Below are 27783 nucleotides of genomic sequence, written 5' to 3'. Positions count from 1 at the left end.
TTTCCGTGGAAATATTTCATTTTATCGTAATTGAGCGAGAATGAAGATAATTTTTTATGGTGACATATGGCAATTACCCCTCAAAACGTTTCTGAGAGACTTCTGAGTTGTTTATACCATTGCTGGAAGTGTTGTAAAAACAATGTGAAATTCCTGAGGAATTGGATTATTTGTTTCTATCCAGGGGATAATTTCCTGCAGCAGAAGTAAAGTATTAAATTAATCACGCCATATTTAAAGGGCAGCATTTGCATTGGTCTGACCAATGAATCATAACCAACAATTTCCTTTTTATAGCTGAAAGGAGAGGAGAACACACAAAATATTAGGAAATGATCCATAAACAGCTCTCTCCTACAAATGACAGCTGTACATTGGAAATTTTCATTTAGGAGAACGAAAAACAAATCCCAGCTTGGTGAAGGCCCCTGGAAAAGTCTTGGCCCTTCTTCTCTTTTGTGTGTAAATTCCCTTTCCTGTTTGCAATTTCCTTTTAGGGATGGAAAGTGGCTGGTGGGGCATCCCAAACTGTGGCTTGGGTCTTAGTGGGCTTTAATGAATTCAGCACTTGTGTCTTTTGGGGAAATCTGGTTATTTTAGCATTAGAAAGAATTAATTTGTGGAATTCTTTCCCGTGTTGTCGCATGAGAATGGCTATGAACATTAACCACATCAATTATAGCTGAAGGATTCTTAGTCCAATGGGCTCAGACCATGAACTCCTTAAATTCTGCCATAAATTCTGAGGTTGCCATGAATTATTGCTGTTATTTTCGTGAGCTGGTGCTGGAAGCAGCATGAGAGATGTTCTGGCTCTCCCAGTGACTCACTCCTGGCCTCAAGCAAAGCACTTAAAGTGTCCATGGCTCACCTGAAAAAGGGACAGCAGCGCTTCTCTCCAAGGTGGAATTGGTGCCAGCCTTCCTGAATCAATGTCTGAGAGGTTCCCAAAATGAAAGATACCTTCAACAATTCAGCATTGCCAGGGAAAAATCACAATTCCTTGCAGTTGATGCAAAAGCAGTTTGAGGTACTGCAGTCACCTTCTGTTAAATGCAGAGAATTCCCAGGTTTCCTAAAAAATTGAAGGGCTAATTGCTTATAATTTATTTTTTCTTTGGAGTTAATGCTGGAATCAAAGGAAGCTGACAGCCTGGATTTGTTGTATCAGAGACAGATTCCAGCTCTGAAGTCACTCAGTGTCACCTTCGGGAGAAATGATGTCTTTTAGTGACAAATCTTTGCATGGAAATGCTCATGGAAATGCTGCTTTTGGTGAGCACAGCTGCCCAAACTCCCTCTCCAAGCCCAAGCTTGTCCCCTCTGAAGGTGGCAGTGGCTCTGGTGAACATCTCCAAGTGTTCCAAGGGATGCAGCAGGAGGCAGGGAATTCCCCCTGGGAGGGAGGGAATGGAGCAGGGATGGTGCTGAGGAGGAGTTTTCTGAGCAGAGCCATCAATCCTCCTGCTGCTGCCTGATTCCTTTGGCAGAAAATCAGATTGTTTGGGGTTCAGATGAATCAGACCTTGGCTGTCTCCTGGCTGGCTGCTTCTGTAGGGGTGTGGCATTGGAGAAGCTCTTCCCTGCGCTCTCTCCAAAGGTGTCCAAACCTTTTGTGGCTTCCCAAATCAGTGCTGTGCAGTTTTGTGCCAGTTCCCAAACAACACTTAGAGTCCAGGCTTCAATATTCTGCTTTTTGATTGTTTCTGGTTTATTTTGGGGTTTTTTTTGGTGTTTGTTTTGTTCCATGCACCTCTGGGGAAGGTGAAGAGCGATTATGGCGCAACCAGATTGATGCTGATGGCACCAAAAACCAGCTCAATTCTCAACTTTCCTGCTTCAAAAAAAAAAGATCTAAAAAATCAGGCTAAGATTTTCTGTGGATAATTTCCAGCACCAGTTAAAGAACTGAATTCTTAAAAGCAGAATACAGGGAGAATGATAAAATCCTCTTTTTGCTAAGTGAGTGAGATAAATAGAATTATAGAGTGATTTGGGTTGGGAGAGACCTTCAAGACCATCTCATTCCAAACCCCTGGACACCTTCCACTATCTCAGGTTGCTCCAAGCCTCATCCAACCTGGCCTTGGACACTTCCAGGGGCAGCCACAGCTGCTCTGGGCACCCTGTGCCAGGGTCTCCCCACCCTCCCAGGGAACAATTCCTAATTCCCAGTATCCCATCCATCTCTGCCCTGTGTCCTGTCCTTCCATCCCTTGTCCCCAGTCCCTCTGCAGCTCTCCTGGAGCCCCTTCAGGCCCTGGCAGGGCTCTGAGCTCTCCCTGGAGCCTTTTCTCCCCAGGTGAGGTGCTGTCCGTCATTGCTCATTCCCAACAGGACACCAAGGTCTGTTCCCACCCCCAGGCACTTTCAGATGTTCATCCCAATATTCTTACCCACCTGTAAGATTTTTTTAATAATCCTTTGAAAAGGAATATTGCACCTCTCCACAGAAAACCAGGTACCAAGAGATAAGGTCTGAAATGCACTGAGCAGCCTTTCCAGAAGTGCTGCTTTCCATTCCAGGTTATCTGGGAGAGCTTTCCCAGATCCAGGGCAGACCAGAGATGCTCTCCCAGGCAGGAGAGCTGAGACTCCTCAATGGAAATTCCTGTGCAGTGTTAACCCAGCACATGAACTCTCCTTGTCCCTTACAATAAAACATGGAAACCACCCCAGATTGTGTTAAATCCCTGCCTTGGGATGAGAGCAGCCACCTGATTCCAGAACCCTTGTTCAGGATCATCCATGCCCAGAGAGCATCTGAGGAGGAAAACTGTATTATTGGTACAACTAGAATTAAAAAAAATAGAATATAAAGCTCTGCATTCTCCCTTCTTCCCCCCCCCCCAGATTTATATTTTTGAATTGTTTTGCTTTTACCCTCCTTACCTTTCTTTCCAACTTTCTGAAATCCTTTTGGCTTTTTAATTATGCTCCAAATCCTTCCAACAGCATCAGCAAAAAGTGGCCTTTGGTGTTTGCCTCTTATGGAGCTGGGGAGAAGCCAGATCCTGTCACTTGTGGAAGTAACACTTCTGGCACAGCTTAAGACAGAATCCTGAAATATTGAATAATTGACATTCTTAGTTGCAAGTGGAGATTTTTTGTCGATAGGAGGTGGCTGCTCTGTTTGACGATTGTGGAGTGTCTGAGCAGGGAACAAATCCATGTCTGGGGCTCTGATGCAGATGGAAGGAGGGATGCACACCTGGAAGGCAGGGATTTTATTCAGCAAAGGTGAAAGGGACAGCAAAATTTGGCTGAAATTGGAAATTAGAGCATTATTTAAACGTTTTCATGGGTATAAATATGGTTTCATGGATAAAAACATTATGGGAAGCAATGGAAGGGGACAGAGAGAGCTGGGAGATGAGCACAGGGAGGGATTGAAAGGAATAAACCAGAACCAGTGGTAGGTGAGTATTTGTAACAGAAATTACTTAAATTTGGATTAATTACATTCATTTTGGATAAAATATATCTCAGCCTGCTAAGCAAACATTGTTCATGTAAAAATCTGAATGTCATTTGACTGGAAATGCTGATAAATTTGTTTGGTCCAACCCCATTTCTCTACAAAGAACTAATTTGGATTCTCAGTCCATATTTCTTGCTGTTTAATTTATGTATCATAGGAAAAGCCATGTTGATTGCAGATGAATTCCTGGTATTTGGATTCTTTTAGTTCAAAAATATATTTTTATATTTCAGGTGTTGATCAAGCACACCCCACTCCTGAGCAGAAAAGCAGAATTTAAAAGGAATTTTCGGGTGATTTTTGCCTACTTAGAGAATGCATGGAGCTATTTAACTGGGAGTCAAATAGACGAGCTGAATAATTAATAAAGTCAGTTTTTCCTGGCCAACTTTCTTAAGGAACTGCCTGCAAAACTTTGCCTTTGAGGGCTGACTTTGTCTTTCAGAGAGAAGTTGTTTATTGAGCCCTTTTCAAGCTGCTGTCGGTGCCTTTGACACAAACAGGGCTGGATTTATCCAGCCTGGCCTGGGTGCCCAGGGCTGATCTAAATTCACCTGAAACCCCACTGAAGGAACAGAATATCCACGTTGTGACACCAAATTCCCACGGAAAAGCTGGAATTGCCTCTGGATTTTGTCACCCCATAAAAAGCAGAAAGCAGAAAGTGGCTGGGTGTGAGCTGGGGGGACTCAGTCGCTGCTGGTTGGAATTACTGGGACAGGTTTTGTGCAATCCTGCCCCTCCCAAACACTTCAAATTACTTTTTTTTTTTTTAAATATGATTCTTCATCTTGTACAGCAGATTCTCCCTCTGAGCATCCCTCCAATCCTCCCTCCCAGCACCCCTAAAATCCCACAGATTGGGGGTGATAGGACACCAAGTATCCTGCAGTTGCTTGATGGGATTGAAAAGCATCAGTTTAAATAGCAGCTCTGAGCAATAAATTGATTTCCAAAGGGACAAAATAGATCTTTTTATACAATCTCAGGCTCCTTGTTTGGTATTTAAACCCATTTTCCAATAATTGAAAAATCAACTCGAGGGGATTCACTCTCATGTGCACAGGAGGTTTCACACAGCCCAGCTGGCTTGGGCTCCTTGCTGGGCTCCAGATCTTGCCCCAGCTGGGGAGGAAATCCTTCACAATCCTTTCTGATTGCCAAAAAGGATGAGTCAAAGTCCTGACAGAGTAGCTCAGGGAAGATAACAGCCGTGCAGCTCAAACTGGGAGACAAGGCTGCTAAAGGAGCACAGGGACGGCGTGGAGTTTCTCACAAGAGCATAAACCAAAAATATTGAGTGCTCTCCACACTCCTGGAGGCTTAAAGTGCTTTGGCAGGGAAATAGGAGCAGATTTGATCAAAAGTCAGAGAGGCGAAAAGTGCAAAAGACAAACTGGGAAATCACAGGGTGATTTTGGTTGGAAAAGCCCTCCAGGATCATCGAGTCCAAGCTGTGCCCAATCCCCACCTTGTCACCCTGCCCAGTCCAGTCACTCCTTGGACACCTCCAGGGATGGGAACTCCAAACCTCTCTAGGCAGTCCTTGAAGGAGAAAAAAAAAACAACAATTAAAACAGCTTAGAAAACAACACAACCCCTTAGAAATGTGGAAGTGAGCAGATGGCATGAATTCCTTGTGTCCTGTCTTTTCTGCAGGGAACCTTTCTCACCTGAGACCTCTTCATGGTGTCCTCACTCTTCTGTCACCTGTCCCCTCCAAATCTGCTGTAGATGAGCAGTGGCCCTTAATTTCAGCTTTTTCTTATATAGCAAAGGGGAAAGGCAGAGAAAAGGCTGGGGAAGCTCCAGAGCGATCTGGAAATGCGTGCAGAAACATTTCCAGAGGAGAACTCACCTCCCAAATTCCTTGTGTGATTTCCCCACTCTGCTTTTCCTCTTTAACTCGCAAACTGCGTTTCCCATCAGTCGTGCTTCTCTTTGGGCAAGGTTTGAAACAGGCAGAGAAAAGCCTCTTTGCCCTGTTTGCTCCCAAATCGAGGCAGTTTGAGGAGACAGAAGGGGATTCAATTTAGCCAACTCAGCTCGTGCAGCAGATGTCAAAGCACGGAGCTCGTTTGTCATCAGCCTTCGTTGGGGGAAAGTTTGCTCTCAAAAGCCACTGAAGAAAACAACCTTGCTTGTATAACAAGCCTCGTTGGCTGCTGGATTTTCAAGCAGATGCCTCCTTTCCTCAGATCAAATAGTTGAAATATCATCCCTCGCCAGGTAAAGGGAAAAAAATTTCATTGTCTGCATCTTTTTCAAATACAGCTGAAAAGCGCTTCGGGTTCTGTGCGGGCTTATTTTTTCCCCCTGTGTTTTCAGATCACTGCCTGTGCTGTTCTGGCACTCCCAGGATCAGTGATAACAAGCAGGTCTAGATAAGACATCCAAATTTCTTTTTGCTGGGAGTCATGACTTGGTAGAGCTGCAGTGCTCCCAGGATGTTCACTGGTACATATTAATTTGTGGAGCATTTTGATTTATTTATTTGTGTTTATGGAAAAATGGAGTGTGTTTATTAAAAAAAGAGCTTTCAGGGAGGATTCCTAAAAAATAACCGAGTTTTGTGCCTTTTGCAGTGATTTGACAGTTTTGGACTGCTGTATTTACACAGTTGAGTCATGACCTTTTATGAGGTTGGACTTGGTGATTTCTGAGGTCTTTTCCAACCTAAATAACTCTGTGATTTTGAGATCTGTGGGGTTCTTTGCTGAGTAAAGAAACTCCAGCTCTTAAATCCCATCCTTCATTTCCTGTGCTTTAATTACCTGTGACCTGGAGTGATTCAGTGTCACTTAAGAGAGAAAAGGTGCTTTATAAATAAATCATTCTCCTCCCTAGAGTCCCAAAACATTGGTTTCACAACTATTATCAACACAGGGTCGTGCTGTCCAACAGACTTTTAAGGCACCCTGAATTCTGTGGGTTGTTATTATTAAAATAATGAAGTGCAGTTCTTTCAGCTAATATTGTTTCCAGAGGGTCATTCCAGTAAATTATTGGGGAATAATTTCCTTTTAAACTGAGGTGAAACACAACCCAAGGAGATTTCATTTGTCTCACTGAAGCCTGTTGGAAGGTGTTATCTCCACAGGTTTTATTGGAAAAGGAGGAGTTGTTGTAGCCCCTGGAGGATGATGGTTGTGCTCTCCAAGCCCTGACTCTGGAACTGGGCTGAACTCTGGATTTGGGAAGAGTCAGACAGGTAAGGTAAGTGAAGCTAAAGCTAAAGGAGTGTGGACATGAAGGTCCAAAAGAAAAAAATCCAGCCCTCAAGGAATGAGTTATTAGCATGGATGGAGGTTGTTTTTGCTAAAAGCCAAACCAGTTCTCTACGTTTTCATCCTGAAATAATTGATTTTTTTCCAAAATAAAAAACCAAACCAAATCCTCTGGTGTGACCCATAAAATTTAAGGCAATGGAGAGCATAGAGAGAGATGAAGATTTATTGGGCTGCTGGCTTGGCTGGGAGCTCCAAATCCCACCTGAGCTCCAACCCCTCTGCAGGAACCCATCCGACTCTGGCTCGTGGGAGAAGCATCCCAAGTGGGGAAGGATTTGCATCCAAGAAAATGAATTGCTGGCTGTGGCATTACTGAGCTTCTCCTGAGAGGTTCAGCGAGCTCTGGGCTGTGGGAATTGAGTGGAAATCACGGAGGGAATTTTCTCTGCTGGGGAAACATCCACACGAACCCAACAAACACCAGGAGCTCTTGGAGATCTGCCTCCGTGGGCCTGTCTCACTTGAATGCAGTTGGAAGGTAAAAACAAACTTCAAAATGTCCAAATAATCCTCAGAGCTTCTCACTTGCAGAGTCCCCAGATTCTTGATATAACAAAATTCACATTGGATGTCAAAGCCCGGGAACTGATTTGTAGTTGCATTAAATCCAGGGCAGTCCTGGAACAGAAATCCAAGCAACAGACACTTTCTGCAGGCTGTAATTGCAAGGATTTTCCCCTTCTGTCCTTTTGGAAGTGAAATGGATTCTGGAGATAATTTTCCAAATGTTTAAATTTTTCCCTTGTGCAAGTTGATTTTAAACTTACCCATGTTAATTATTACACATGTAAAGGCTTGACACCTTTCACTACACCAGGCTGCTCAGATAAATTGGATAATCATATTTTTAAAGTGTTTTCAGCACGTCACATTGTAGTCAACAATCACTGAGTGGCTTTGTCGTGGTCAAGCACCACAAACCGGTAGCACAAACAAAAATTTCCTAAATTCATCTACAAACACATTGTCCTAAAAAAGTAGGCTAAAACCCAAGGCCATTTGTACATGAGAAGGTTCCCTACCAGAGCTGCTGGATCACTATTAATTTATTTGACAGCTTTTAGGCTGAGTTCAGATATTAGAGCTGTCATTGTAAAATACTTCCATTTTTCCTTCAACGCTGCTTTGAGATGCTGCTGCTTTGAAGCTGTGTCAAAGTAGCTCTGAATCAGGAGAAACTTTCCATTTTATTTTTTTTTTGCAAGTTGAAAGTCTGAAGAGCCTCAATATGCTGTATAAAATTGTTCTGAGGATCGAACCTCCTCCTATGGTACCCTGGAGCATTCAGTCACTTTCAATAAATCTCTTTTAATAATTTCTCACTTGTCCTTATTATTACTAACAGCCAGAGCATCTCAAGGCAATGTCAGAGTAAAGGCTTTGGCTGGATGCAGGAGGAAGGCTTATTTGAAAGTTAACATGAAGGAAAAGTAATCCAAATGTGAACTTTTTGGTGGAAAGTGACTGGTTTTTTTTTGCATGAATTTACAGATGGTGTCGATTCTGTCAAAAAAGTCTCGGTTTCTTTGATTTAAGAAGTTGTGTTACAGGGTAAGGATGTTGAGAATGGAGTTTGGGAGGTCTGTTTTTCTCATTTTTAAAGCTTTGCTTTGATTAGTTTTCTTTCATTATCTCTGGAAGAGCTGTGCTCAGCATCTGCTGGGAATATCTGCCATTAAATAATTCCTGAGGTATGGATTTTGGGCTACTTGACTATCTCCCCATCCTTTCACAAAAATAATCAGCCACAACTTTCCATTAAAAGCATCCTGTGAGTTTGGGGAAGGCTTTTCATCCACTTTATCTTGAGTTAATTGCAACCCCCTTTATTGATCCCCACTGTGATGTGGATGAAGAATTCCAACTGGACAATGCTCCCTTGTCTTCAGCTGGATGCCAGACTGATTTCTGATGGATTTGTCCAGAGAGTGATAAGAAACAAATTCCAAGTGATTATCTGAATAAAGAAATGTAATTCCCCATGTGGAGCGAGCTGGATCAAAGCAAAACCTTGACCAGCAAATCTTTCAGCCCCTCTTCTGCTACTCCCAAGGTTTCTCCTTCCAGCAACCTCCTTCCTGTGGTTCTCTGATCCAAACTGCATTCTCTGCCCTAAAATTGATTTTCTCATGAGATTTTTGTTTAAAAATGTGGCAGCTGAAGAGACCCCCCCACCAAGGCACTGCCTCCCCCTTGAGCCAAGGGTAAAGATTTAATCTCAGGACTGCCCAACTACTGACCGTGCACTTCTTTCCCTGAAAATGTTCCCAGTTCCCATGGAAGCCATATCATCCTGCAGGAGGTGATGCTCCTTGTAGCAAGTGTTTCATCAGGAAGGACAAAATCAGGAAGAAATCATTCATTTCTTTGTGGTTTTGTGCTTTTTTTGTTGTTGTTGTTGTAGGACTGCCAGGAAGAGTTTTCAAGCAAGGTTTGGGGAGGGCGAACGAGGCCAATTCTCTCTTTATGGTTGCTTTTTCTCCCCTCATAAACCAACCCTCAGCTTTGCTGCCAGTCTATCATGGAGGAGATTTAATCTCTATAAAGCTCTTGACAACTGCAGTGATAATTTCAGCCTCCCAGTTTATGAGATTATAAAAGGCACTTTTCCCTCACCAGTGTGAAGAGCTGGGTTTAGCCAAGCTGCAGTGGATGATTCAGACCATTCATTTCGTGCCTGAGAGAGATCCTGAAGCCTGGCAGTGCCTTGTGACCAAGTTATGTGGTGTGGCTTGCAAAAAAGAGCCAATTTTATAGGAATCGTTGTAACACAATGAAAAGGATCTTTTCAGAGTGCAGCTTTCAAAATGCACCCATAAAACAGTGCTGGTGGTTACAGGGTGACAGGAGCATGGGAAGAGTAATCACTAGGCTGCATTTAATGTAAAATAATGGAGTTTATAGGATATTGGGACAGAAAACAGAAGTTTCTTACCTGCCATCAGCCTTTTAATGGAGCACAATGGAGTTGGGGGTTGGCCTCTTCTCCCAGGTGATAGGACAGGGGGAATTGTCCTCAAGGGAGGGTTCAGGTTGGAGTTTGGGAAAAGATTTCTTCACTGAATGGGTGATTGAGCATTGGAAGGGGCCGTGGTGGACCCACCACTCCTGGAAGGGCTCAACAAGAAGCAGGGGTGGCACTTGGTGACGTGGATTGATTCACAAGGGGGTGTTTGGCCAAGTGTGGACTTGACCTTGGAGATCTTTCCCAGCCTTTGTGATTCCAGGAGTTCTCAGAGCCCGGGAGCTCCGTGGCTGTTCCTTGCAGCCAGAGGAGCCCTCCCTGTGCCCAGGCTGTGCGGAAGTGGCACAGGCTCAGCTCTGTCACCTCGCTGTCCTCACCCTCAGCAGCTGGGCCAACATTCCCAGCAGACATTCCTGGGAGCAGGAGGAGAACAGCAGGGATTGGGGAGGTCATGGAGCAGAACCTGTTTTTCTCTGCTCCTGTCAATCCTTGGTGCTACCGAGGGGCAAAGAGCTGGGAAAGAGCAGAGCCTGACTCTTGAGCCACCAGTTTGGCTTCCCCTCCTGGGGTTCTGGGTGAAGCTCTTGGATCTCCCAGGGTTTTTTGATTCAGAGGTCTGAGGAGTAAAAGCAGGAATCCCATTTTGAGGCCTCAGGAGGGAGGGTATCGATGCACAGCCCTTTCCTGTGCCCACACGTGAAACCAGGAGGAAGGAAATTGCATTTCCTGGTCAGTCGAACTTGGCTGAATCTGGTGGAAGACTCCAAAGGGAAGAGGAGAGTGCTGGAGGGAGACAGGGAATATCTGTGGGACTGCCTGCTTCTCATCTCCTCAGCAATCAGGGGAAGAAGGCATCAGTTCTCCCCTCAGGGTGGGGATTCTCGAGGGGAAGGTGAAGTCTGAGGTTGGGGTCCTTTCCTGGGCGGTCGGACTCCAGCCCGTGATGAAAACAGAGGAGGCTGGGGAGGCTCCCAGAAGGGCCAGAGGTGGAATTGGAGTCCTGGCAGTGCTGCAGATGCTCCAGAAACATGACAATAGCAGCAGATAAATCTTTTAATTAAATATTTCACATATCAGTTGTAATTACTTCCAATTAGCGCTAATGAAGTAAGGACGGTGCAAACAAGCAATATAATCTGGTGATAAGCATTTTTTAATTAATATGAATGGCATGGATGGCACCAATTGACTCCGTTTGGGTTTGATTTTTTTCCTTTAAATACTTTGGTGTTGAAAGAGTCTCTTTTATTTTTTTGAGCTCCTTTTCCTCTCTCTCTCCCTTTCCTTTCCTCCACTGCAGCTACTCGGAATTTTTTGCTACTTGGAATTAAAATATTTTGAGTATCCCAAGCTCAGTTTTATCCAAGAATGTTTACTGTCTCAAATTTCTATTTTATGTACTTTATATAGTGATGAAATGAAATCCTTGCCTCATCTCCATCACTGCAGTTCCCATTATTAACAGTACCACTGAAAATTGGATCTTTGTGAGGCATTTTCCAAAAGCAAATGCAACGTGCAGGAAGGAGATAAGTTCAAATGCCAAACCCATCAAACCAAATTTGAAATCTTCTCATACTCTCAGATATTGACATTCTTTATCAATATTTAAGATTCTTTTTAGGAATCCCAGGCACAGAATATTTGGTAGCTTACTCTGATGAGGAATCCAATATATAACTGTCTACAAAATGTGGCTTTGCCAGGATGAATAAAGCCTTCAAAATGATCATGAATCACACCCAGAAGATTTGTGGGGATGGTTTTCCCTATTTTCTCTGGCTTTCTCTGGCTTTCTCTGGCTTTTTCTGGCTTTTTCTGGCTTGCTTCAGGCCCACATATTCTATTTTACTTTCTCTTCCAACTCCTGGTCTTGTGTCAATCCAACTCTTCTATTAAGATTTGAAGGGGAAAAATATTGAAAGGAAATCCAAGATTTTTACAGGCCAGTTTTTCCCTGAAAATTTACATGGGAATTTAATGTAGGGAACTCATCCACCTTTTGCAGATCAGTGCAGTAGCTGAGAATTTTTTTGGGAGCAAATAACCACGTCTAGGATTGGTCTATAAAGTTTTAGGGGTGGGAGCACAAATAGAAACCCACTCCTGCTAGCCACAGTCCTCTCCCTGTCTTTGGTAGCTTATTTTTATTTTTTATTAGAGGGTCAATCTCTTCCTTTGATTTAATTTAATCAAAGGGATTAAATGTGGGATTTTAATGACTCCTGGAGATCCAGGAAGAGCTGCCAGTGCTGTCTTCATTCCCTTCCTTATCGGTACAAAGGAGAGTGTGAACTGCTGCATTAAAGACAAGCATTGATTAAAAGATTGTATTTTTTTTTTGGTGCAGCCTCATTTAGTGTTTTAAAAGGCATCAGAGAGGATAATTCCATCATGCCCAGGATCCAGGGCTGATCCAGATCCTTAATTCCTTTTGCTTCCTCTGTGACCATCCAGAACATTTCAACATCAGCCCTTGGATGGGAGAATGTAACTTTTTCCATGCCTAAAATTTCATATTTTTAAGACACATTAAGAGACAGTGCTTGAAGAGAGGAAATATAAATGAAAGCATAAAAATGAGTAACAATTATTTTCCCTGCCCGTTTGAGGGGAGCAGCGAGCAGTCATTACCCCCATCAATCACCAAATGTCCAATTTTGGGAGCAACAATTCAAGGAATTTCAGCCAGCAGAATGAACTAGGAGAGAGCAGCAGTTTTATTAAACATTTCCAAGACAGATTGTGTGGTTAACTGGCAAACTGGGGAGTCTATAAATAAAATATGGAAGGAGCAGCCAACTACGAGCTCCTTGTTTTACACACAGCTTGTCCCCATCAGTAAATCTGTTTTAAAAGCTGCTGGGTGGTTGATAAGAATTGTATTTTCTCTTTGAAATGATATCGTGTCATCCCAGCACCCAATCTCCTTGTGCTGGCGGTGTTATTGGGTGATTTGTTATAATAAATGTATTTGCTGCTCCCTTTATGCTTGTAAGGACACATTTTCTTCTCAGAAAATGGAGGTAATTAGACCTGAAATTCTCTCTCTGAGTGACAACTTCTCCACAGCTCAGGAAGTGCTGAGGTACCACTAAGGATGAATTTCATCTTGTCATAAAAAATTGCTTGAAGTATTTTATTTTGCAGGAGGCCCAGCAAATCCCATCTACCTAAATGAAACCAGGCTGGAGAAGAGGTGGAAAATTACCTGGAATTTGTGAAATTTTTTCTTTTTTTTTAAATACCATAAAACTTTTTGCTGGTTTTCCCTCATGGGTTTGATTAAGTTTTGCTGAGAAACTTAAGGAGGGAAATCAGCCCTTCTTTTTTCTTTTCTGGAAGGGTTCAACAGCATCCTTGTCTCTCTTGATTAAAGCCAAATTTTACATGCTGTTAAAGCTGAGTTTGTTTGCTGCTGGTCTTTAATATAGACAAGAAAAAAGCTGCAAAAGACAAGGAAAAAAAGAATTAGCAACAAAAATCAGATTTAGGCAGAACAGGAGATCTTAGGCAACCAGCCCAATTAAAATTACATTTAAAGAAGTCATTTGAAGCTGAGAGAATGAAGACTTTGAGTTACAAAACAACCCAGCTCAGAGGAACACAAAGCTGTAAAATTAAGAACCAATCCAAACTGGGGCAGGGTTTTCCAAAGCCTTCCCTCTTCACTGAGCTGCTGGAGCCTATTTCAGGAGTCCTGCAGATTTTCCTCACACAGTGGATAACCCAGGCCTGAACCTGGAAACAATGCCCAGCAGAAATTGCATTTATTGCTGTTAATTCCCTGCCATTGAGGTGGTTCCATAGTCCAAGGTCAGCTGAGCAGGGCCAGGAATTCGATTTCCATTTTTGGTTTGTGCCATAGCTCAGCTCTGTCAATGAGGGATGGAGATCAGGAACTTCTGGGAATTAAAGAATTTTAATGCATGGCCTTAATGTTGCTTAAAAAGTGCTGTTAAATTTGGAGTATCCTTAATAAGAATAGTCATAATTTGGGTGTCCTTATCACACCCAAATGGGAGGTTTTGGGAATGTAATTCCAGGATAAAGGGCAGATTCCCAACATTTTTAGGTGGGAAAACTTAAATCTGACAGGCTTAACTGAAGTCAGGTTCTAGGTGGAGAAATTAAAACCCTCAATAAAGAGAGAAATTTGAAGCCTTAAAGAAGAGAGAAATGAAAAGCCTTAAAGAAGAGAAATTTGAAGGGTTAAAGAAGAGAGAAATTAAAAGTCTTTAAATTTGAAGGATTAAAGAAGAGAGAAATTAAAAGTCTTTTTAAAAAGAGAAATTTGAAGGGTGAAAGAAGAGAGAAATTAAAAGTCTTTAAATTTGAAGGATTAAAGAAGAGAGAAATTAAAAGTCTTTTAAAAAAGAGAAATTTGAAGGGTGAAAGAAGAGAGAAATTAAAAGTCTTTAAAAAAAGAGAAATTTGAAGGGTTAAAGAAGAGAGAAATTAAAAGCCTTTCAAAAGAGAGTTCAGGCTGTTTAATGGATGCCTCTTTGGGTTTTGGAAGCCTGTGCTTCCAGAGGGCCCCGTTCCCTGCCCGTGCAGTCCACGGGATGCTCCCAGATGAGCCTGGCTCAGGTGCAGCCCCATCTGAGCTGGGCTTTGGAGCTCCTGGAGCTGGGATTTTGGAGGCTGCTCCCTGCTCCTGGCACAGCAGCTGGATCACCCAGCACAGCATTTAACTGCAGCTGGAGCTTGGATTTGCCTTTCACCCATGAGCCAGGAGCTCCCATCCAAACCTGATGGATGAGAGCCCGTGGGCAGAGCAGGAGTCTCCCTGGCCCTGCTCCACTGCAGCAGGATCAGGGCTGGAGCCAGAGCAGCTGCTGCCCTGGCTGACTTTGGGGCAGCACTGGATTTATCTCTCTCCCCACCCATAATTCCCAAAACCTCTGTGTTAACAGGCAGCAAATGCTGTGCAGGAGCATGAAAACAGATTTGGAAATAGGGAATCTGCTCCCAGGGCTAGAGAGAAGTTGCCAAGTGTGGCCACTCTTTTCCTGTGTGGATTGAAATTCCATGGGACCAGTGGTTTGATGGGATGATTGAGTCACAGAATGGAAGGGCCTTAAAGCTCATCCCATTCCACCCCTGCCATGGCAGGGACACCTCCCACTGTCCCAGGCTGCTCCAAGCCTTATCCAGCCTGGCCTTGGGCACTGCCAGGGATCCAGGGGCAGTCCTGGATTCCATTCCAGTCCCTTCCCACCCTCCCAGGGAAAAATTTCTTCCGATTATTTAATTTAAATCTACCCTGCTTCATCTTAAAGCCCTTCCCCCTCATCCTACAACTGTGTGCCCTTGTAAAAAGTCCTTTTCCAGTGGAAAGAAACAGGAGGAAGCAGATGAAAGTGTCAAACAGGAATATATTTCAATTTGATTACACTGCCCTTACACTGGCAATGTATTTATATGTGCACTGTTAGAGGAAGGGCACTGCAACTCCAGAGTGATTTTACTTTTGTAAAAAATCTCCATTTACTCCAACAGGAGGGAAATCCAGCACTGCTGCAGCTCTGTGGAGCTGTGTCAATGTTATTTTGGAATTTCTGCAGGAGTTTGTTCCTGTAGAATTTGAATGGCAGAGTTTGTGTAGCTTTGCCAGCCACGCCTCAGAATTGCAGAACTTTGTGTTGTAAAATAAAACCCCACCTTCAGCTGCTCACCATATTTCTCCTAGAGAATACAAAAATTTCTCCCAGAAATTTCTCCCAGCTCTCCTACAACCTGACCTTTCCAAAGTCTCAGATTTTCAGAAAACAGGATGGATTTGGATGCAGAGGACCCGAAGTGTTGGTTCCAGCCCTTTCTTCTGACAGGGAATGGAATTTGCCCCATCCTTGCCTGGAGTGTTTCCCTTAAACCTTCCATGGGAGTCTGGGGTTGGAAATGCAAGCTGTGCCTGGGGTGTGTGTTCAATTCCCATCTGTCAGAGCTGGGGCAGCTCTCTGCTGCTCATGGGGCAGTTTTCTTTATCCCTTCCACAGCCAACCCTCCCTCCAGGAGATCCCTTCTGTCCATGGGCCATTAATTATTAATTACCTTCTGTCCATGGCCAGTGGGTGTCCCTGCAGGGCTGATCAAATTCCACCATCCCATGGGGAGATGCTGTGCCCAGGGCAGGAGCCAAGCATTCCTACCTGGATACAATCTGGGATTTCACACATTCCTACCTGGATACAATCTGAGATTTCACACATTCCTACCTGGATACAATCTGCCCTGGAACAGCACAGCAGCCTTTGCCCCCTGCATTCCCAGAGGAGCAGCTTTCTCCTGCCCTGCATTCCCAGAGGGAGAGCAGGCCCATCTCCAGCAGCCCTGCAGCTGCAGAGGAAAACTCCCCCCTTGTGCAGGATCCTGCTGCAGCAGAGCCACAGCTGGCACTGCAGGAGGGCTGAGCCCCCCTGGGATGGGGCTGTGCCCCCACCCTGACACACAGGGGACAGGGACTGCTCTCACTCTGGCAGGGTTGGGTTGTATCACTGCATTTTTATTTTAATTTAATTTTTTCCCTAATAAAGAACTGTTATTCCTACTCCCACATCTTTGCCTGAGAGCCCCTTAATTTCAAATTTATAATAATTCACAGGGAGGGGGTTTGCATTCTCCATTTCAAGGGAGGCTCCTGCCTTCCTTGGCAGACACCTGGCTGTTCAAACTGTGACAGGCACCACAAGATTTTTGTGCAGACCCAACCTATAAACTGAATTTGTGAGGTCACCCTGTGATGCTTTTTACTACCTCCAAAATGAGGAAACAAACATTTTCATTTTTTGCCACTTCAGTCCTGAGTTTTGCCCCGACCCCTGAGATCTCCTGGGGTTCAGACCAGGTAACCAGGAACCGGGGTGTCAAAAGTGCAGCGCGAAATTTCAAATAACTTTTAATTAATCTAATTAAAATTAATTGCTTCTGCTTCTTTGGAGGGTCTGGACCAGGATAAGCATCCCCATCTTCCACATGCAGCCCTTCATCTCTGCTCGTGTGCTTTGAAGTGAGTTTTTCCAGCTCTGCCATCAGCAGAGAGGTCTATATTAAGTAAGTGGAGAAGCTCTGCTTGTCTCTCACATCCCAGGATGTTTGGCTGAATTTTAGCATCACAGCTTTAGTAGAAAATGATTCATTAATGAGGAGATGCAAGAAAAAAGGCAAAATGTGTGAAAGCTCTCAGGTATTTTTACTTTCCTCTTTAATGACTGTTTGAGTATGACCATTGACTCTTCATTTTTTTCCTCTATTAACAATTTTGTTGTTAATTTGAGGTCAAATGGAGTGAAAACACAAAATGTTTAATTTTGTATCTCTGTTTGTGCTTGAGTCTCAGTAAAACTCTGACTTATTTAAAAACAGGGCTGTTCCAAAGGACTGACAGCTGCTCCAGTTCCCATTAAACTTTTTGGAAAGGCTCAATCCAGTGCTGGTGTCCATCAAAAATCAGAGTTTGCCACGAGTTCCCCTTGGAGCTGTGGAAGCAGGAGATGATTCCTGTCACACCTGGGCAGTTGGTAAAGGCACAATCCTCCTCTTGAAGGGGAATTATTGTCAGCCAGCTGGCCCAGAGTGCCTCTCACAGGATGGAATTATGGAAATAACAACAATCCACCATCTACACGCCTCAATTGCCATCGCTTCACCTTTTAATTATTGCAAGGTTTGATGACAAGATATTCCTTAGCATTTACTAAAGTTAAAATTGTTGGGATGGGACACAATTGCAAATATTCATGTTGCTTGCATTGCACTTATTTAATTGTTTAGTTTCTTTATTTGGGTTATTACAAAAGGGAAAAGAAAAAATCTGTTTTTAAAGGCATCTTCTTTTGCCAGCCAACATTTCACCCTCAGTGGTCCCGCAGTGAATGAATTATTGGGGACTTATGAACATATTAATCATCTCCATGGAAACAGTTTGCAATTTCACAGCACAGGAGTTTGACTTCCCTGCATGACAATGAAAAAAAGGAAGGATCTGAAAAAGAAGAAGCTGAGGAGAGATGAAAACCCCTCCAAATTTAGACCCAAATTTAGCAATAACCACTCCTGCTCTGGGAGAGGAATCAGCATTTCCAGTGCCCCCAAGACCTTTGGAATTTGCAGCCAGTTCAGGTCATGGATCCTTCAAAAGACTCAACATGCCCTCCATGTAGGGCTTTGTAAAGGGAATTAATTCATTTTTTTCCCCCTGCAATGGTGTTATTTAAGGAATCAGCTCTCTGGGGTGTGTTTGGCAATGGTTTGAAGCTGGAGACCTCAGCAAATGAGAGGTTCTGCACTGAGGAGAAGGTGTTGGGTGTGAGGCTGAGCACAAGTGTGGATCAATAACACAAATATCAGGGGTTTGGGGCAAGAGAGGGAAAGGAAATAATGAAATATTAAAGCCATTCTGTAATACAGCAAAACTCAGAGACAGAGAAAAGCCAGGAGCACAACCAGACAATTTTAAAAACTGTGACCTACTGGAATATTGGAACATTGTTGGAACACTGGTGGCTCCCTCCACCAGGGCCATGTCCCTCCTGTGGGAACCCAGAGCAGGACACAGCTCCTGCTCAGCCCCCTGAGACCCCATGGAATTCCCTGTCACTTCACTTTCACCCAGGCTTTATCCTGGAACACTCCCTGCAGAGTGCCAGGAGGGCTGGGGGTGGCAGGGATTCCCAAACTCTGGAGGAATTCCCTCTGTTATCCCTGGCACCTGTGGGATCTGTGCTGCAGACCAGGGACAGCTGCTGCCCCGTGGGGAGGGGGGCTGTGGGAAGGGAATTTAGCAGAGGAGGAAGGGAGGGAGGGAGGAAGATGGAGCAGAGTGGTTTATTGGGGTGTGGAATCCCTGTAATCCATGGGTTGATGGGTACAGAAGGATTGGAGACTCCTGCTGGCTTTCTCCTGGGAATGGGACAATTGCTGCTTTCAAGGTAAGGAGTTTGGATTTGTTTTTTGTGTTTTGTTTGTTTGTTTTGGGGGATTTTGATTTGGTTTGTTTTGCTTGTTGGATTGTTTATTTATTTTTATTTTTTTTCCTGAGAAAATGTTTTTCTGAGCAGGAGATTGAGAGCTCGAGGATGTATTTTCCCCCCTCTGGGATGTTCCTGTCTGGTGGCTGCTGCAGGAGGGATGTCCTGCCTGGGGCTGCTGAATTCAGTTACTCCAGTGGCTCTCAGCATTCCCAGCATCTGTGCCAGGAGATCCTGGAGCCTCCTGGGTCTCTGTGTGAGCTCTCAGGCAGGAGCTGGGAGCTGTTTTCTCCTCTGCTGTAGGAAGGAGGTTTTCCTTTTGTGGTTTCCACCAAATTTTGCCTTTCCTGGGTTGGAGGGAGCTGTAGGAAGGGGGCTGGAGGTGGAGCAGTGGCCTGGTGATAAAAGGTGTTACCTGCAAGTGCAGTGCTCTTGTCTTTGTGATGAGGCAATGAAAGGAAAATGAAGGGGAAAAAACATGATTAGGATGTGGAAAAAGCCCCCTGTGGACACAGTTAGGTGGAGAGCAGTCCCTTGCTGGATTCCTTTTCACAGAAACATGCCTATAACAGCAAAACCACTGCTTGTATTTTTTCTTCTGCACTTGTTCCCCAGCTGGGAGCTTTCAGGCACTGCCCATGTAATGAAAATTAGAAGAATCAACTCCTTCCCAATACAATTTCCTTCCTTTAGGTCCTAAAAATTGGGAACTAAAGCTCCCCAAGTCCTGGTGGAGCAGCCTTTTAGCTTTGGAGGCTTCAAAGCAGAAATTCAGCTTGGGCCATAGCTGCTGGGCCAGGGGAGTTCTCCTGGCTGAACATCACAGCATCCCACTTCTCCCTCTGATGTCTGGGGAAACATTTGCTCTTCCTGGATTCAGTGGGACTGGACCATCTGGTGGGATCACAAAAATCATCTCTGCCCTGGAAGAATCCCTAATAAATGGAGAGCTGGGGCAGACATGAAGTGTTTTGCTCAGAGGTGGGCTGAACTCCCTGGGCCTGTCAGCTGCTGGAGGATCAGCCTCCTGTCCCCACAAATGAAGAATTTGCTAATTATAAACAGTGTAGGAGCAGGGGAAAAAATTAGTGTAACTCAGTGTTTTGAATTTCTGAGCAATATTAGAGGACTTTTTTAAGGCTCTTGGCTCAATGTTTCAAAAGCCACTGGCAATTTGTGGCCTCTTGCTGCCATTGATCTTTGGGAATCTGTTTTTTGGGAGTGACCTGCTAAAATCTCTTGCCCTGTGAAGCTATTCCAGTAGAGTGGGTATTTCTATACCATCTTTAATATATTTCCTCAGGCTGCCCAGTAACTGGATGTTGTGTTGTGATGCTTTTCTCTGTGAGTGGAGAAATATTTATCTGGAAGTCCTTCTGACCTCACCTTTTGTTTATGCAGATGTTTTACCTCAGTTTAGGCTGGGGGAAATAATCTGTAATACACTTTACTTGCCAGCTTTGTGTAGCACTTTGGAGATTTCTTTGGAGATTTCTGTGTTGTGTTTTCAGTGTTTTAGCACGGGCAAATTCCACATGAAGTTGGGAGGCCTTGGCCTATATCAGCCAGAGCAGCTGCTGTGATGAAGGCAGGCAGAGAGATGAGAGAAGAATTTTGCTGAGGTGAATGGTTAATATGCTTTTGTGATAATAAGGGGCTTATTTATGCTGCATTAATATTTTGTACCGCTGCTGTCTGCTTTAATGTTTAATCTCCCTGCTGAAAGCCCTGAGAAACCCTTTTCAGCACAGAGGTTTTTGCTGTGCTGGGAGGGACAGGGCAGCTTTTCCTGAGCCTGGAGAACGTGGGGAGAGCTGGAATTTGGCACCTCTGTGCAGCCCTGCTGAGCTCCTGGGACCGTGCAGGGAGCAGGAGCACATCTCACACTGGATCACAAATTAACCCCAGGCTTGGGCTGGGTTTTGCTGCCCTGCTTGCTCATGTGCCAGGGTGTCTATTGGGGTAAAGCTCTCAGACTCCATCTTCTTCATGGTGGAAGGAGCCCATTCTTTATTCCCATTTTTATCCAGTTTTACAGAGCTGTGTGTGACTCCCGTGGCTCAGGAGCTCTCTTGCCAATCCCTCTATGGTTAATAACAAGTTGTTACCCTGTGTTAACTGATCACTCAGACCCCCTGGCTGTACATGCCTGGTTGTGTTCCCAGGGCTGCTTTTCCTCTGTGTTTCCCTGTTCTGACTGGGCTGGGCAAAAACTCCCGTGTTGAACTACATTTAGTGAATTTACAATCGATACAAACTCACCTTTTTTAAGAGACTTTCCTATTTCCTTGCTTTAACTGTATTGAAGTCTGCACATTGAACCTCAGGGCCTGCTTCCCTTGCCAAAGGGACATTCCTTGACAGGGCTCAAATATTTGTTCTTTAAGAATTAGGTGGACTTCATTTGGACTTGCCATTTAGTTTGTAATACCAAGAGAACTCGATTTTTCAAGACTAATCAGGCAGTTGTGTGTTTAGTTCTACCTTGGTGCTGCAGCTGTTGGGAGCTGATGGTGCCCTGAGGCACAGATGGGATCTTTCCTCTAAGGAAAATAGGAAAAAAAACCACCACAGTTCTCCACCCAAAGCAGAGTAATTCCAGCTGTGCTGGAGGGATGTGAACCCCAAACCAGGGCAATTCCAGCTGTGCTGGAGGGATGTGAACCCCAAAGCAGAGCAATTCCAGCTGTGCTGGAGGGATGTGAACCCCAAACCAGGGCAATTCCAGCTGTGCTGGAGGGATGTGAACCCCAAAGCAGAGCAATTCCATTTGTGCTGGAGGGATGTGAACCCCAAAGCAGAGCAATTCCATTTGTGCTGGAGGGATGTGAACCCCACAGCAGAGCAGTTCCAGCTGTGCTGGAGGGATGTGAACCCCACAGCAGAGCAGTTCCAGCTGTGCTGGAGGGATGTGAACCCCACAGCAGAGCAAAATCCAGCTGTGCTGGAGGGATGTGAACCCCAAAGCAGAGCAATTCCAGCTGTGCTGGAGGGATGTGAACCCCACAGCAGAGCAATTCCAGCTGTGCTGGAGGGATGTGAACCCCACAGCAGAGCAATTCCAGCTGTGCTGGAGGGATGTGAACCCCACAGCAGAGCAGTTCCAGCTGTGCTAGAGGGGTGTGAACCCCAAAGCAGGGTAATTCCAGCTGTGCTGGAGGTGTGGGCTGTGCCTTTAGGGCATCCTGCAGATCTGGGAGTTCAGCCTGTCCCTCTTGTCTGCTCAGGAGCCCCAGGCCATAAAGCTGAGTACCCCAGAATCCACGAAGCTCCTTCAGAGGAGGGTGATGAGAACCTGCAGCCTCCTTGTGATTTTAGCTGCGTGCTCAGAGCCCTTTGTCAGGAGGGAGCTGCTTCTGGATGTCTGCTCAGGGGGAGAGGGGTGAAGCAGTTGGGTATTTTTAGCTCCTTTCCATGCCTGTGGTTTTTATATGCTAATCTGTTTGTTTCTTTCCAGCCTTTGGAATATTCATTCCACAACATCTAAAATTTGACACCTGCTGTAGCTTGTATTATCACTTTCACCCTCAGAAACCCAGAAATTATTAAGGTGGAGTAATTGCTATCCTATTATATAATAACTACTTTAATCCAGCAATCATAACGTGATTTGAAATGAACCCTTTTGTGCCATTGATTTTGGAATAATTACTGTTATATTGTACTTCTGCAAGAGTTATTCTCAGTTAACCACTTGAAAATAATACGCTCTACTTATTGAAAAAAATAAATCTGATTATCCCCCAAAGCTCGATGTTCTTTCTACATCTGTGCCTCAATTGTCTGCTGGTGACCTGAGATGCTCAAGCAGGCTCCTTTCTGTAACTACTCCAGGAAAGATCTGTGGGCCAAGCACCTCCTCCCCAGCAGCCTTTTTTAGTGGGGGTTTTTCCCTCTGAACCAGGGATGTGGTCACTGTTCAACCCTGCTGGGCCTGACAGTTGTTTAATCAGGAAAGAGTGACAAAGGCTCAAGGAAAATGCAGGATTTTTTTCCTCTAACTGCCTCCAAAATCTGATTTTCATTTGTCTCTCTATATACACGAAAAATTCGAATAAAACCATCAGATTTCATGAAATGAGGTTTTGTCCCTTTGAAGCGAGGCTGGTCTGGAAGGAGATGCTGTCCATATTTAAAGATAGGAAGAAAAATAACCTGTGGTTGTTGGTTATCCATGGGAGCATTCCCATTTTCACTGTTTTGTCCCTCTGGACTTCTAAATTCTTGCTGGGAGAGGGTTTTTTCAATAGGAAAATTGTGGAAAAATTGTACGTTTTCAGCTTTTTCTGATTTCATGGAAGCTCTGGTGTGGCCTCATCCCTCCTGTGTTGCAGAATGGAGAGGAGGGAAGATGTTTGATCTATTTCCTTTGTATCTTTCCTTGCTAGGAGAGCAGGGATGAGTTTGGCTCCTTTAGTTTTTCCACGAACCTTTGTTGAAGAGATCAGAGGCGCGACATTCTCTGACTGAAAGTTAATGAAACATTGATAAATTAAAAAAATTAGAGTGGAAACCATGTCAAAATGCTAATATTTTCCTGAAACATGCCTTTATCTGGGGCTAAGACCCAGAATGAATGAACAGCTTCGTGTCATGGAAGAGCCAGAAGGAAATCCCAGCTGTTCTTTGAGTCACCTTTGTAGTGGCTGCAGAAGAGATTTGTTAAAAAGAGATCTCAGCTTTCCAGATTCGATTCTACATGGACAAGATTGTCACATCTTTTCAAGGCTGCTCTTTTCAGTGAGCCCCAGAATATGGGTCAGCAAACTTGAGAGCACATGAGCAGGCTGATAAAGCAGAAGTGAAAGACTCACTAATGTGTCAAGTATTGATGTTGCTGCAAGCTTTCCCTTGTCTCCTGCTCTGTGAGTAAATAATTCACCAAACTCCTGTTAGTCCTCGTGGTGATACTGAGGGATTTTTTCATTAATTTATAAATTTCATCTGGGAGGAGTTTTTGATGATTTCAGAGCTGGGGTGGTGGGGTGTGTTCTCCTTAGGTCTGTCCAGGTTTGCATAAGTGGTTTCCCTCACTTTTTCAAGGTGTGCAGGTCTGCTGTTGGCCCTTCCTGAAAGGTCAGGAAATTCCAGCGACTGAGCAAAATGCAGCACATTTTAAATTGCAGTTCCAATTGTTAATGAATTGGGAGGGGAATCATGATTGAAAGCACAAGGGAAATTCTGTGGGCTCAGGAATCCCCTCACGTGCACTTTTCTGTGTGCAACAGAAAAAAGGGACATAAACCTCATCCAAACCCAGAATTCCCTTACAGACCAACACCTTCCCCTTACTGCTGCAGCACTGGGGTGATGTTTTTAGGACAGCTCAATTCCCCCATGAATTTGGGATCCATGCAGCACTGACATTCCCACCCATGGGAAGCCCACCTTAGCTGCTCCTCCTGTGTGTGCTGGTGGCTCTGTGTCTCTGCCATGTGCTCAGTGCCACAGAGGGAGGTCCAGAAGCCTTCCCATGTTTGTCCTGTTTATCCCTGCGTGGCCCAGGTCGCTGCCAGAGGCAGGCAGGGTATTTATAGCTGGAATATTTGATGTTCCCGTCGCCTTCCCCAGGCCATGTCTGATTCCTTCGGCTTCAGCGGGCTCCATGAGGCTTCTCCTGGTTTTTGTGCTCCAGGCACAGCTCCCTGAGTCAGTGCCAGCCTTCCCTTGGTGCTTGCAGTGGATTTTCCTTTAAAATATGCATTGCCCTTTGGATTTTGTGTGGGATCAGCACCTCCTCCGTCTGGCGCCCTGAGGAGGTTCAGGGAATGGCTCCTTCTGGATCTTCATTCCCTTGCTTCTGTCCCCAAGCCCTTCCATGGAATTAGCCATGGAATTATTTATAGCAGCCCTTGTTGAGCCAGCCCAGCCTCCAGTGCTCAGGAGTTACTGCAGAGCTGCTGGGAATCTGTGTGGTGGGAATTCTGGATTTGGGATGTCTGTCCTTCAGTGCTCTCCTGGAGCCCAACCCTGGGATGAGATAACCCCTCCCTGACCCTTCCTGCTGGATCTTCTGTTCTCCAAAGGAAACAGCTGTGGATTCCCTCATGGAAATTTCTTGGGTTTCAGGTTTTTTCTTTTTTCCCCTAAAAAAATACATCCATTAAGTGCAGGTGTCTGGGCCAAAGGAGTTCATTGGTGTTCAGAATTTAATTTAAAATCATGTTTTTTCAATCTTCCCATGAAGACAATGGATTCAAGTTTCATGCACTCTGGAAGCCAAGGATTACAGCCTGTCTTCCTTTTGTCCCTGTCATATTCCTCACTAATTTCCTTGACTTTAATCACATTTCAATCCTTTCCTTGGGTTTTATTTCACTTGTTAGGAAAAGAAGAAAACCAGCTTGCCATGATTCTGCTGATTCCTGAAAATTGTGGGCAATAGGTAGCAAACAGGCTTTATGATAAGGAATTTGATGTATTTGGGTTTCTACTCTTCCTTTTTTTGCTTTACCTTCTTTTTGACTTTATCCTGTTGCTTTCTTTCTCTTTACCTGCCAGAACTTTGGAATTTCTTGTGTTAGTGCCAACATATTTAGGCTCAATTTTAACAAGAGTTAAGTGTTGATGTGGTAACAGAGACAAAGACCCACCAAAGCCCAGCCTTGATGAAAGAAGGTGTTGGTGACCAGGGAGGATCAGTGTCCTCAGGGCAGTGGGAATTGATGATTTTTGGCCAAGAAAGGCTCTATCAGGCCATCTCCACCTTTGAAATGCAGTGTTTTCCTCATCCCAAATCCTGGAATTACATTCATCAGCCTCCCGTACCGGGCCCAAAATTTTTTTCTCCAGCAGTGCCCAGAAGCATCTGTGGAATAATCACATTCAAAATTCATTGCTTTGTATTTTTAACTTCAACCCTAAAATGCTGAGACAGCTCAATGTGTCTGGAGCCATTCTCCGAATCCCAATCATTCCAACATCTGCCCCGTGACTTGGTCAGCATTTATCCTTCCAATGTTTTTGCAAGGAAAAGTTGTCTCTAACACTATTCTAGGCAAGGTTTACAAGGTTTCATGATTAAAAATGCATTTTTATGTGTTTCCAAAACACCACTTTCATTTTATTGCTAAAGTGGTATAAATTCCATGGTGAGCACTCTATGAAATGCTATTTATAGAAGAAATAAATGGAGCTGCAGCCCTGTGCTGGGGTTTGCTGGCTCAAGATGAGCTGTATTTTATACCTGGCAATTATGCACAGAAAAGCAAGAGGGGAAAAAATGCTGTTGGAAATTATTGTGGTGTTTGTGTGGCCCCGTGGAACATCCAACAGTGGCTGGTGAGACCTGCCAGGATGAGCTGAACTAAAAAATCAGGGTGGCAGTAACAAATTGTCCTTTTCTGCTGCCTCTGTAATTCAATGAACCATTATTGCTGGAATGGGGATTCCAGAGGAGGCAGCAGCTGCAGCCTTTGCTGGGAATGGGGGCTTGGAGATATTCCTGCAATGGTTTAGGAACCACAGTTTCCCCCTTGATCCTGTCTCCTGAGCACATGGAAGCCCCTGAGGAGAGGGAGCAGCCTGAGGTTGCACCAGATGAGGTTGGATTGAAGGAAAAATTCCTCTTGTCTGTTGGAATAAATCACACAGACTCCATTTGTCTTCATATTGGAGAAAATTCCCATTCTTTACTCACTTAATTCCTTTTTATCCGGTTTTACAGAGCTGTGTGTGACTCCCATGGGTCAGGAGCTCTCTTGCCAGTCCCTTCATTGGTCAGTAACAAGTTGTTATTCTGTATTTATTGGTCACTCAAACCCCGGTGTGTACCTGCTGAAAAGTTGTTTGTGAGAGACAATTTTCTTTTTTCTCAGAGTGTAAAAACAGTTTGTCCAGGGGCTGGTTGTTTTTGCCCAGGAATAGATTGTTGTGTTAATGAACTGCTCCCACCAGGATTGCTTCCACATGGGAACTTGCACAGTGCCACCTTGACAGGCCAGACAGTGATTCCAGAGCAGGCTTGATTTTATGATTTTAAAAATAATTTTTCATTTTGATTTTTTGTAATTTTATAATTTTAAAATAATTTTTCTGCCTTACTGCAGCACTGGTCCAGCCCTGGCACAGCTGCCCAGGGCAGGGGTGGAATCCCCATCCCTGGAGGGATGGAAAAGCGACCAGGATGTGGCACTTGGGGACAGGGGTTGGTGTTTGGACTCGGTGATTGTGGAGGGCTTTTCCCACCCAAAAGAATCCATGATTCTGTCAGCAAATCCAAATTTTGCTCCAAGGAACACTTAATTCCAGCTGGATTATGCCCAGGTCTGGGCTTCAGGAGATGTGCAGAGCAGGGCATAACACACTTCTGTCACAGGAGGATTTTTTATGTCCTTCCACGTTAGTTTCAGAATTTGGTGAGCTGGAGATGACCTGTCTTGGCCAAAAATCATCAATTCCCACTGCCCTGAGGGCTCCCATCCTTCCTGGTCACCAACACCTTCTTTCATCAAGGTTGGGCTTTGGTGGACCTTTGTCTCCATTACCACATCAACATTTAACTCTGGTTAAACTTGAGCCTCACTAACACAAGAAATTCCAAAGTTCTGGCAGGTAAAGAGAAAGGAAGTGTCAGGATAAAGTCAAGAAGAAGGTAAAGCAAAAAAGGAAGAGTAAAGCATTACCAAAAGCATTTGGCACTTAGTGACAATTCCCCTTTATAATTTAAAGGGGTTTCTTTATATATGGAAACAAATCATCTTTTCATGTCTGCAGTGAAACCACACAACATCCAGAGCACTGGAGAGCAATTTAAATTTAAAGCCACTTTCTTAAGGGAAATCATGCAACATCCAGAGCTTTGGAGAGCAATGTAAAGTCAGTAGGTTTGGGAGTTACTGGGCAATGACCTGTATGGTTTAATAGAGGAAAGAAGAGAACTTAATTTTGGGTTATTTCCTGCAAATCTTGAAATGATAGTTTGAATAAGCTCAGGAAAACAATGTCTGAATCTTCCTCCTCAGTATGTTAGCATATATAGAAATATATCTGTGTTTATATATAATATAAGTATATTAAAAAACTAAGGCTTGGAAATAAAATTAATATAATTGTTACAAATAAACTGCTGTAAACCCA

Source organism: Fringilla coelebs (assembly GCF_963513975.1).
Source record: "Fringilla coelebs genome assembly, chromosome: 10".
NCBI lineage: Eukaryota > Metazoa > Chordata > Aves > Passeriformes > Fringillidae > Fringilla > Fringilla coelebs.
The sequence above is the reverse complement of the archived record's forward strand: the minus strand, read 5'-3'. Positions refer to the sequence as shown.